The sequence below is a fragment of the Otolemur garnettii genome, unplaced genomic scaffold (genome assembly GCF_000181295.1).
Source record: "Otolemur garnettii isolate 467f Iridium unplaced genomic scaffold, OtoGar3 scaffold00028, whole genome shotgun sequence".
In the NCBI taxonomy this organism is placed as follows: Eukaryota; Metazoa; Chordata; class Mammalia; order Primates; family Galagidae; genus Otolemur; species Otolemur garnettii.
In genome coordinates this window covers 12662265-12671672 of record NW_003852423.1, presented here as the reverse complement: position 1 = coordinate 12671672, position 9408 = coordinate 12662265, and positions in this window count along the sequence as shown.

Here is a 9408-nt window from a genome sequence, read left to right as displayed (position 1 = left end):
AAAATTATCCCCAGTCTACAGGTGTGGAGGCTGAGGCTCCAGGAGGTTAAGGAACCTGCCTAGGGCCCTGTGGTAAGCACAGGGCAGGCTGGGTTTTCACCCTGGCTGTGCCAAGCTGCAGAGCAGGGTCGGGGTGTGCAGTCAGCTCATGTGCCCAGTGCCCAGATGGGCTCTGTACACTGGGGTGAGGAGCTGTGGAAGCTAGAAAAGGAGGAGCCTGGGCTTAGTCAGAAATGAGGTGCTGAGTTGGGGGCAGGATAGTTGGCCACTCCCAGCTGAGTCTGCATAACCCCGTAAGCTGACAGACAGACAGACACCCCTGGGCTTGAATCCTGGCTCTGCTGTGCAGGTGTCCTGTCTGAGCTTTTAGGCTCTGCACCTGTAAGGTGGGTAATTGTAAAAGGATTAAATGAGAGAAGAAAGAGAAGACTGTGATCCAGGCCCCAGCCTGCAAGGGTCTCAGTGGGGACAGCTCTGGGGAAGAATTCACCTTCCTTGTAGGAAAATTTCCTTCCCACTTCTGAGAATCTGCCTCTGCTGCTGCCATGGTAAGGAGAGGTGACCCCAGGAAAACATGCTGTGTGGCATTAGCATAAAGGGCAGAACCTGAAGGCCTAGTGCACCCCTGCAGCTCTCCCCTTCCCTGCCCTCCATGGCACCTGGTCCCTGAATGCCCTGCACACAGTCCCACCTTGAGACCTCTGTTCTTATCACTGTCCTCCTCAGGTGTCCCTACTCTTCCTCCTCCCAGCCGGCCCCGCCAGTCCCTCAACACCAGCCCCTGTCCTGCCCATCCCAACAGTCCTCCCTGAGCCCAGCACTTGGCTACCTACAGCACTCACAGCTAAAGCAATACTCACTCCATGCATCCATTCCTGCAACAACTATTTATTGAGCACCTACTGTTTGCAGGCAGTGAACAAAGGGAACAAGGATAAAACTCTTGCTTTCTTAGTAGGACTTTTAAGTCAGGAGAAATAGACCAAAAAAGAAAACCAAAGAAATAAGTAAAGGTATATATTAGAGGGTAGAATGTTAGGAAAAATAAAGCGGGGGGGAGGGAGGTAAGTGAAGGATGAGGTTTGCAATTTTATTTATATATTTTTTTCTTTCTTTCTTTTTGAGACAGAGTCTCACTCAGTCACCCTGGGTAGAGTGCCATGGCATCAACATACCTCACAGCCTCCTCAAACTCCCGGGTTCAAGTGATCTCTTGCCTCTGCCTCCAAAGTAGCTGGGACTATAGGTGCCCGCCACCCAGCCTAGCCAGATTTTTCTATTTTTGGTAGAGACGGGATCTCACTCTTGCTCCGGCTGGTCTGGAACTCCTGAGCTCAAGCAATCCTCCTGCCTCGGTCTCCCAGAGTGCTAGGATTACGAGTGCAAGCCACCACTCTTGGCCCCATAGGTTTGCAATTTTAAATAGTAAGTTTTGCATCCAAGCCCTGGTGCCTGAGATAAGGTTTAGGGCAGGTGGTATATGGTAGGAGGCTCCAGAAGAGGGAGTGAAGGAAGCAGGGCAGAGCAGGAGTATAGCCTCGGCAGGAGTATAGCCTACCAGAGCACCGAGGCCTGGACTGCACACACTCCGTCCACCCCTGCAGCTTTTGCACCCCTGTGCTGTGCTTGTGAGCTGGTGCTTGTGTGCTGCCCCAGCAGTGGAACCGGGAGATAGTGGAATCTCCAGGGAAGAGAACTCTCATCCCATAAGGACAGTGTCTAGGGGTGAGGAGACGCTAGGGATGGAGGGAGCAAGAGTGAGCCTCAAGAAAAGGGACAGAGGTGGGCTACATCCAGCATCCAGAGCAGGGAAGGCCTTGATGAGGTGGCATTTAAGGCAGGAGTTGAGGGACTGAGTCAAGCAGGTGGTTTATGAAGTGCCTCTGGCAGAGGGAGCAGCCTAAAGGCCCTGGACAGGGAGTGCCCACCATGTTCCAGAACAGCAAGGAAGACGGAGCAGGGTGAAAGAGCGAGAGAGTGCTAGGAGTGTGTGTGAGAGAGAGATTGTGAGTGTCTGCGTGTATGGACCCACATGCATCCCATATGTGTGGAAAGACTTATGGACTTGAAGGCCTATGGCTCTTACCCTGAGTGAGGTGGGAGCCACCAAAGGCACTGGAGCAGAGCAGTGACCTGATCTGACTTATCCGTCAAGGTCAGCTGAAAGGGGCAAGTGTGGAAAAAGCTCCCCCAGGGGACCCAGCTCTTTGCTTGGGCATCTGGCTGCTGGCCCCTACCCCTTCCCCACCTGCACCTAGACTGTGCCAACCAGTGCTTACCAAAGCTCTGTCACCAGAGGAAAGAGGCAGGGGGAGTTATGGGAGGGATGAAGCCATACTAGGGGTGGGCAGAGGTTGGGTGGGGGGAGGCTGTTGGGATCATCCTGGGTCGTCCATGATTGATCAGAGATTATTGTGGATGAGGAGTCAGGAGGAGACTCACTGGAGAATCAGGCCTAGTCCAGGGCCAGCTCAGAGGGCTTTGGAAGTAATGCCCTGAATAATTAAAAAGAGATTGCACATTCCTCCCTCCTCCTGCCGCGAGGGAGGAATATTCATCTGCAAATAAATTAAAACCAAATCTAGCAATTTGCATGACTCAAGCTAACAGTGTGAGCTGGCCCCTTGTAGAAGACGCCTGTAGACCTGTGTTATGGCTACCATGCTGCTCAGAGGTGCAACCCCCCCTGCTGTGCCATGCCAGTGCCTTCCATCTCCTGACCACACAGCCCCTCTGCTCTCTGCTGTGTGCTCACAGGGCTTTGAACCCAGAGTGCTGTCCACACACATGAGGCAAAGGGAATTATCTGAATAATTTGGTCCCCATCCATTATCAAGAGACGAATCTCTGAAGGCTGTCTATGGGGACCACTTGGTGGTTGTCTAGCTCCTCTAACATGCTGAGTGGTATTGGGCAAGACCTTCACCTCGTGGGGCCTTGGTCTACCATCGGGGGGGGGCGGGGACAGGAAGAGGCTTTGGCTGATCTACACTTTAGAAAGAACTGCCAGGGCTGAATGGGTTGATGTGACAGGACCTCAACAACAAAAAAAGCGTCTATGCAAATTGAAGATGGAATTGCATTACCAAACCTAAAAATATCAACAGACACCAGGCTGTTGCTTCTGGGTGGCTGAGACACCATATGAATCCCACATGTGTCGCTCCTCGGCACTCATTTTTCCTGGGAGAAGGGGCCATTTTGGTGAGCACTGACAGGAGTCCTGATGCCACGAGAGCCTCTGAGAGCCCTTGGGGTCCAGGTCCCTACCTCACCTCAGAGCAGGACCCAGTGGCCTCTGCCCCAGGCCTGCTGGTGACAGTAATGGAGCCCAATCTCAGCCCATTCCACAGCCATGACACCTCTTATGAAAGAAGCCAGGAGGACTCTTGTGGCCTAGAAGGCGAAGGGAATGGGGAATGTCCTGGTCCCACACTCTCCAGGTTGATAGAATAACTTTCTTTTGGGGCTGTGGCCTCATTGCACCCTATATTATCCCACCCATATATATTATCAGAGATGACTCAGAGAGGAATGCGATCTCTCTCTCTCATAAACATTCAGACACACACACACACATCAGAGGTCCTGTTCTTCCCTCCGAGCTCAGGGCTCCAGCCACCTTGCAGGGTGTGTCCCCACACACTCCACTCCCCAGAGGTATGACCACCCCAGTCCAGCAACCAAAACCCAACTCGAGCTCCCACTGACTCTACTCTTTAGGAGACAACGAACTCAGGCAGAGCCAGGCCTGGCTGGAAGCATAAAAGGGTATTGGTTTGGGTGTTCTGAGCTGGGAGGCTGCAGAGGCAGACTTGGTCCCTTTCATATTTGCTTAGAGCAGTGATTCTTCAGCTGGGGTGCTGCAAAAAAATTTAAAGATCATTAATGAAATTATTTTCAAAAGAAGTTCAAAGCACAGGAAGTATATTCAATTTGGTTTTTTGTTTTGGTTGTTTGTTTGTTCGTTTGTTTGTTTTTGCAGTTCTTGGCTGGAGCCAGGTTGGAACCCTCCACCTCCAGTATATGGGGCTGGTGCCCTACTCCTTGAGCCACAGGCGCCGCCCAGTATATTCATTTTTATACTCTTTCTTTTTTTATCAACATCCTTTAAGTGTGCCACAGAAGTTTAACTATAGGTTCAAGTGTGCTGGGAAATAAATAAAAAGTTGAAAAACTCTGGCTGAGAGGGATAAAATCCTCCAGAAATATGTGCCCCCTGCCGGCCCCTAAGGAGTTGGAACCTGACCAGATAGAGTTACTCCCCCAAAGCTCAACATATTTACTTTTTAAAACTATTGGTTTTCTGAAATTAATCATGAGAAAATAGCGGACAAGTCTAAATGGAGGGACATCCCATTAAATACCTGGCTTGGGCTCTACAAAAATGTCAAGGTCGTGAAAGACCAGGGAGGCCTAAGGTGCTGCCCAAGATTAAAGGAGAAAAAGGAGATACACTCAGCAAAAGTAACACACAGCCCTTGGCGGATGCTGGATAGAGAAAAAGCAGTGAGAAAGGACGTGATTGTGACAACTGGCAGAATTTGAATATGGAACATATGGATTAGTTAATATTATTCTGCCAATGTTGTAGTTCTTGATTTTGAACATTGTACTATGACTATGTAAATTTAAATAGGTCACATATGAACGTTGTTAGGAAATGCATACTGAAATACCTAGGACATAATGTACTGTGTATAATATGTATATATAGTGTCCCAAAGGTCGTCCATAAAGTCACCCTACATAGAGTGGGAAATTTAATTTTCTAAAATATTTACTAAATATTCTGTATGTGTTGACCACCTCTTTGTAAAATTTTGTAATGAATATTTTTTAAGTAAAGGTACATTTGGCGGCTTGGTGCCTATAGCTCAACCAGCTAAGGCGCCAGCCACGTACACCTAAGGTGGCGGGTTCTAATCCCCAGCCCGGACCCGCCAAACAACAATGACGGCTGCAACCAAAAAATAGCCGAGCGTTGTGGCGGGCGCCTGTGGTCCCAGCTACTTGGGAGGCAGAGGCAGGAGACTCGCTTGAGCCCATGGGTTGGAGGTTGCTGTGAGCTGTAATGCCACGGCACTCTGCCCAGGGGGACAGCTTGAGGCTCTGTCTCAAAAAAAAAAAAGGTACATTTGGCTACAACTTCCCATTTTCCCTGTGTAGGACAACTTTATGGGCCACCTTCAGGACACCCTGTATATATAAACACACAGAAAGGGGGAATGAATGGCAATGCAAAGGTGGCAAAACGCTAACATAAGGAATCTGAGTGATGAGTATATGGAAGTTCTTTGTGTTTTTCTTGTAACTTCTGTAATTTGATATACTTAACCTTCTTATGAGAGAGAGTCTCACTTTGCTGCCATCAGTAGAGTGTCATGCGTCATAGCTCACAGCAACCTCAAACTCTTGTGCTCAAGCAGTTCTCTTGCTTCGGGCTCATGTGTAGGAGTAGCTGGGACTACAGGTGCCCACCACAATGCCTGGCTTTTTTTTTTTTTTATTGAGATGAGGTCTCGCCCAGGCTCAGGCTGGTCTTAAACTCCTGAGCTCAGGAGATCCGCCCTACTCGGCTTCCCAGACTGCTGGGATTACAAGCATAAGCCACCACACCCAGCCTGAAATACTTTTAAAAATGATATTAAATTTAAATAGGTCACACATGAACGTGTAACAATTCAAAAGATAAAAAGGATCCCCAGGCTCCCAAAGGCAACCACTGCTGCCAGCCTCTTGGGTGTCCTTGTTACCCTTTCCTCACCCTCCAATGCTCAATATCAGGACCTTCAGTAGCAGCAACAGGAGAGGATGGAAGTGGGGGGCTCAGGGAGCAGCTGCGGGAGAGAAGAGGGAAGGGCCTGGCTCAGCCCAGGGAGGCTGCTGCTTTTGCTCTGGGAGGCAGGCACACACGGGAGAGAGGTGCACACAGGAGGAGGGTGCATGCGGGACCCAGGAGGCAGCCCTTACCTGGCTCCCAGCTCCCATTCTGGGTCCTGCCCATCCCTCCAGCCCCTGCTCTTACTGATCGGTGCACCCAGACACCACCCAGTGTAACACTTAGGTTCCCGATCCGTGATCCTCTCTTTGGGAGGGTACTGCCCCCTCCAGGGGTTATTGTTTAATTATCAAAATGCAGAGGGCATTTAGTGGCCAGGTCAAGAGACAGAGAGAGCCCCAAATGACTTGGGAAGATTTGTTCTCCCACGCTCACACCAATGTCAGCCCCAAGACACATAGCAACAATAGTTCGTCCAGCCAGGTCACACCTCATGCCTTTGCACATGATGTGCTTTCTACCAAGGGTGATGTCCCTTTCCGTCAAGGATGATTTCCATCCCTGGGGGACAGATTTTCCTGATCCCCCTTGAGGATGGAGGAAGAGTTGGAACTGAGTCTCTCTCAGAAGTGGGAAGCCATTGACAATCCAGGATCATGGTGGGTGAAGGAGAGTTCCCAGACAGCTGTAGCTCAAAGTGTTGGCCTGTGGCTCGCCTGGCCCAGGCTTCCTTTCTCCTGGAAGTTGGGCCTTGGGAGGAGGAGCCACCATGAAAAGCGCAGTCCTTCCTGCCTTGGGCTCCAAGGCAATAGACTGCTCCAGCAAAGCCCTTCCAAGGAAAAACTCCACAAATCACCAGTGCTTGGAAAATAAACAGAGTCCCCTTTGCTGGGGGCTGACCATGTACTCAGCCCTGTTCTTAGGATCTTATGTGTGTATCTCATTTAATTACCACAGTGCTATGAGTATATAGGATTACATTCCCATTAAAAAAAAGAAAGAAAGAAAAAGAAAAAAAAATGGCACAGAGATATTAAGTAACTTTCCCAAGGTCATACAACTACTTAATAGCAAGCCATAGGGATGGGGACAAGGGCACATAACTAATAGTCAGCCATAGAGATGGGGACATTATTTCCCATTCTCTGACCAGATCTCACATTCTTAGGGTCCTTGTAACGGGGCCTCCCCTGTGGAGTTTGTGGCCCACAGACTCACCCTGAGGTCGAGGCTCTGTCCTGAAACACTAGTTTTCGGTCCAGCTCCTGCTGTGGAGCAGGTGGTACAGACAGACCCTCACCCTCACCCCCGGGTAGTGTGGGTGCCCCCCTGGATCCTGAACGAGATGACACCTGCTTTATTCCTGTGCCCTAGCACCCAGGCCAGGCAGGCTCACTCAAAGCTGTTTATTCTGGGAGTTAAAGGTGTCTGTAATTCCTGGAGCTCAGAACAATCTAGATCTTCTTCCAGTGGGTCTGCCCCACTGTGGAGAGACCCCCCGCCTGTGGAGAGCCCACCAGAGTCCATAAAGGATGGTTCTGACCCAAAGTGTTGGCCTGTGGCTCGCCTGGCCCAGGCTTCCTTTGGGTCACTCTTTGTTTCTGGAACAAGGAGTGGAGCCTCTCCCCTTCCCAATAAACCTCCCCTGCCCCCCACTGCTTTCACAGTTCCAAAGCTCGCAGTGTTGGGGTTTAGGCTCTGCAGCCAGTGGTCTATGGATTTACTGGCCTTGTCCCCATCTCTGGACCATTGCATGTACTAGCCTCTCAGCTTAGAACTGTTCTCTGCCCTGAGCCCCGAAATGGGAATTATGGAATGGAACATGTCTGGGGAGAGTCCAGGGAGGGGAATGCGGCAGGATGAGAGGATGAGGCCACATGAGAACAATGGGTCTAGAGGGGTTTAAGTATCACCCTGAAGCAGAGAGGGAGGGTATCAGGGCCACAGTTGATGGCCTTGCCTTCCAGGAGGGATGGGGGTCTCCCTGCCCACAGCCACATAGTATCTTATGGCCCTTCTTAGTATCTCAGCCCTCCCTGCCCTGTCTGGCCCTAAGCCTGAAGTCAGACCATTTCTTCCTACCTCTCCCACTCACCTCCCCCCGTCCCCTTTCTGGGGGGCTGAACTGGGCAGGTGAGCTCATTCACCACTTCAGAGGTGAGTGTCTGGCCAGTCTGGGTCCCCAAAGCTGAGCCGATCACAAGCTGACCTCTGGTGCCCACTCAGCCCATTCTCCCTCCACCACATAGAAGTGGGGATGACTACCACTTGATTCCAGACTGGGGTGCCTTCAGGGTGGAGTGTGCCAGGGAAAGCAGTCAAGCAATAGGCAGCAAGAGCCCCGTGCCCCAGAGCGCCCTTGCTCAGAGTCTCACAGCAGCAAGGAGGGGAGCCAGGGTCGGTCCCAGAGGAAGAAGGCAAAGGGAGGCCAGTGGGAGGTCTTAGCTGGGATTTCCCCAAAAGCAGATTCTGAGACCAGCACATAAGTTTGTATTTTGGAGGTGATCTCAGCAATGGGCAGTGTTGCTTCTCTGAGCAAATAGAGCTTAACCCTGCTGGGGATGCTGGGGGTGGGGGCAACATAGGATATGTGCCTCCCAGTCACCCCACCTGAGGGTGAGGGAGTGGGGGAAGTGATGCTGACCTGCTGACCCGCTGCTCTGGTGGCACCTGGCTGCCTTCCTCCAGCATGTCAGTGGAGCCTGTGCCCTGTTTCTAGAGAACTCCAGGCCCCAGGATGTTGCAGCTAAAGGGCCCTTCTCCCAGCACCCAACTGCAGAGATGTAGGAATGGAGGATAAGAAAGAGAAAAGGCATTCTCAGCATCCCACCCATTGTGTATGGTTTTGGGACACACAATCCTAGACGATAACATCCCTGCAGCCAGTCTTCAGGAGACTGTGACCCAAGTCAGATTGTCAAGTGAGAGAGGGACCAACTGAGTGGCGGGAGTATATTAGTTTCTGACTTCCACTGCAACAAGTTACCATGAACTTAACGGCTTAAACCACACATTTATTCTCTTACCATTCTAGAAGTCAGCAGTCCAAAATTGGAATCGCTGGGCTGAAAACTCAAGATGTCAGCAGGGCTATCCTCCTCCTGAGTTGTCTATGGGATAGATAATCTGCTTCTTTGTCCTTGCCAGCCTGCAGACAACACCCACATTCCTTGGCTAGTGGTCCCTTCCTACATTGTCAAAGCTAGTAACACTGGGCCAAACCTTCCTCACACTGCTGTATCTGGTTCTAGCTTTCCTGCCTCCCTCCCCCCACTTGTAAGGATTCTTGTGATTACGATTCAGGGCTCCTCAAACTATGGCCCATGGGCCACATGTGGCCCAACTAGGACATTTATCCGGCCCGCTGGGTGTTTTTGCCGCCGCTGCTGCCTGTCCTGCTTAGCAACTGACTTGTCCTGGGGCCTGCAGTCCGGCCCTCCAACGGTCTGAGGGACAGTGAACTGGCCCCCTGTTTAAAAAGTTTGAGGACCCCTGAAGATAATGTAGGACAACTTCCACATGGTAGGTCAGCTGATTAACAACTGCTATAGTTTGAATGTGTCCTTTCCAAAGTTCACATGCTGAAACTTCATCCCCACTATAGTGGTGTGGGGACACAGGGCCTT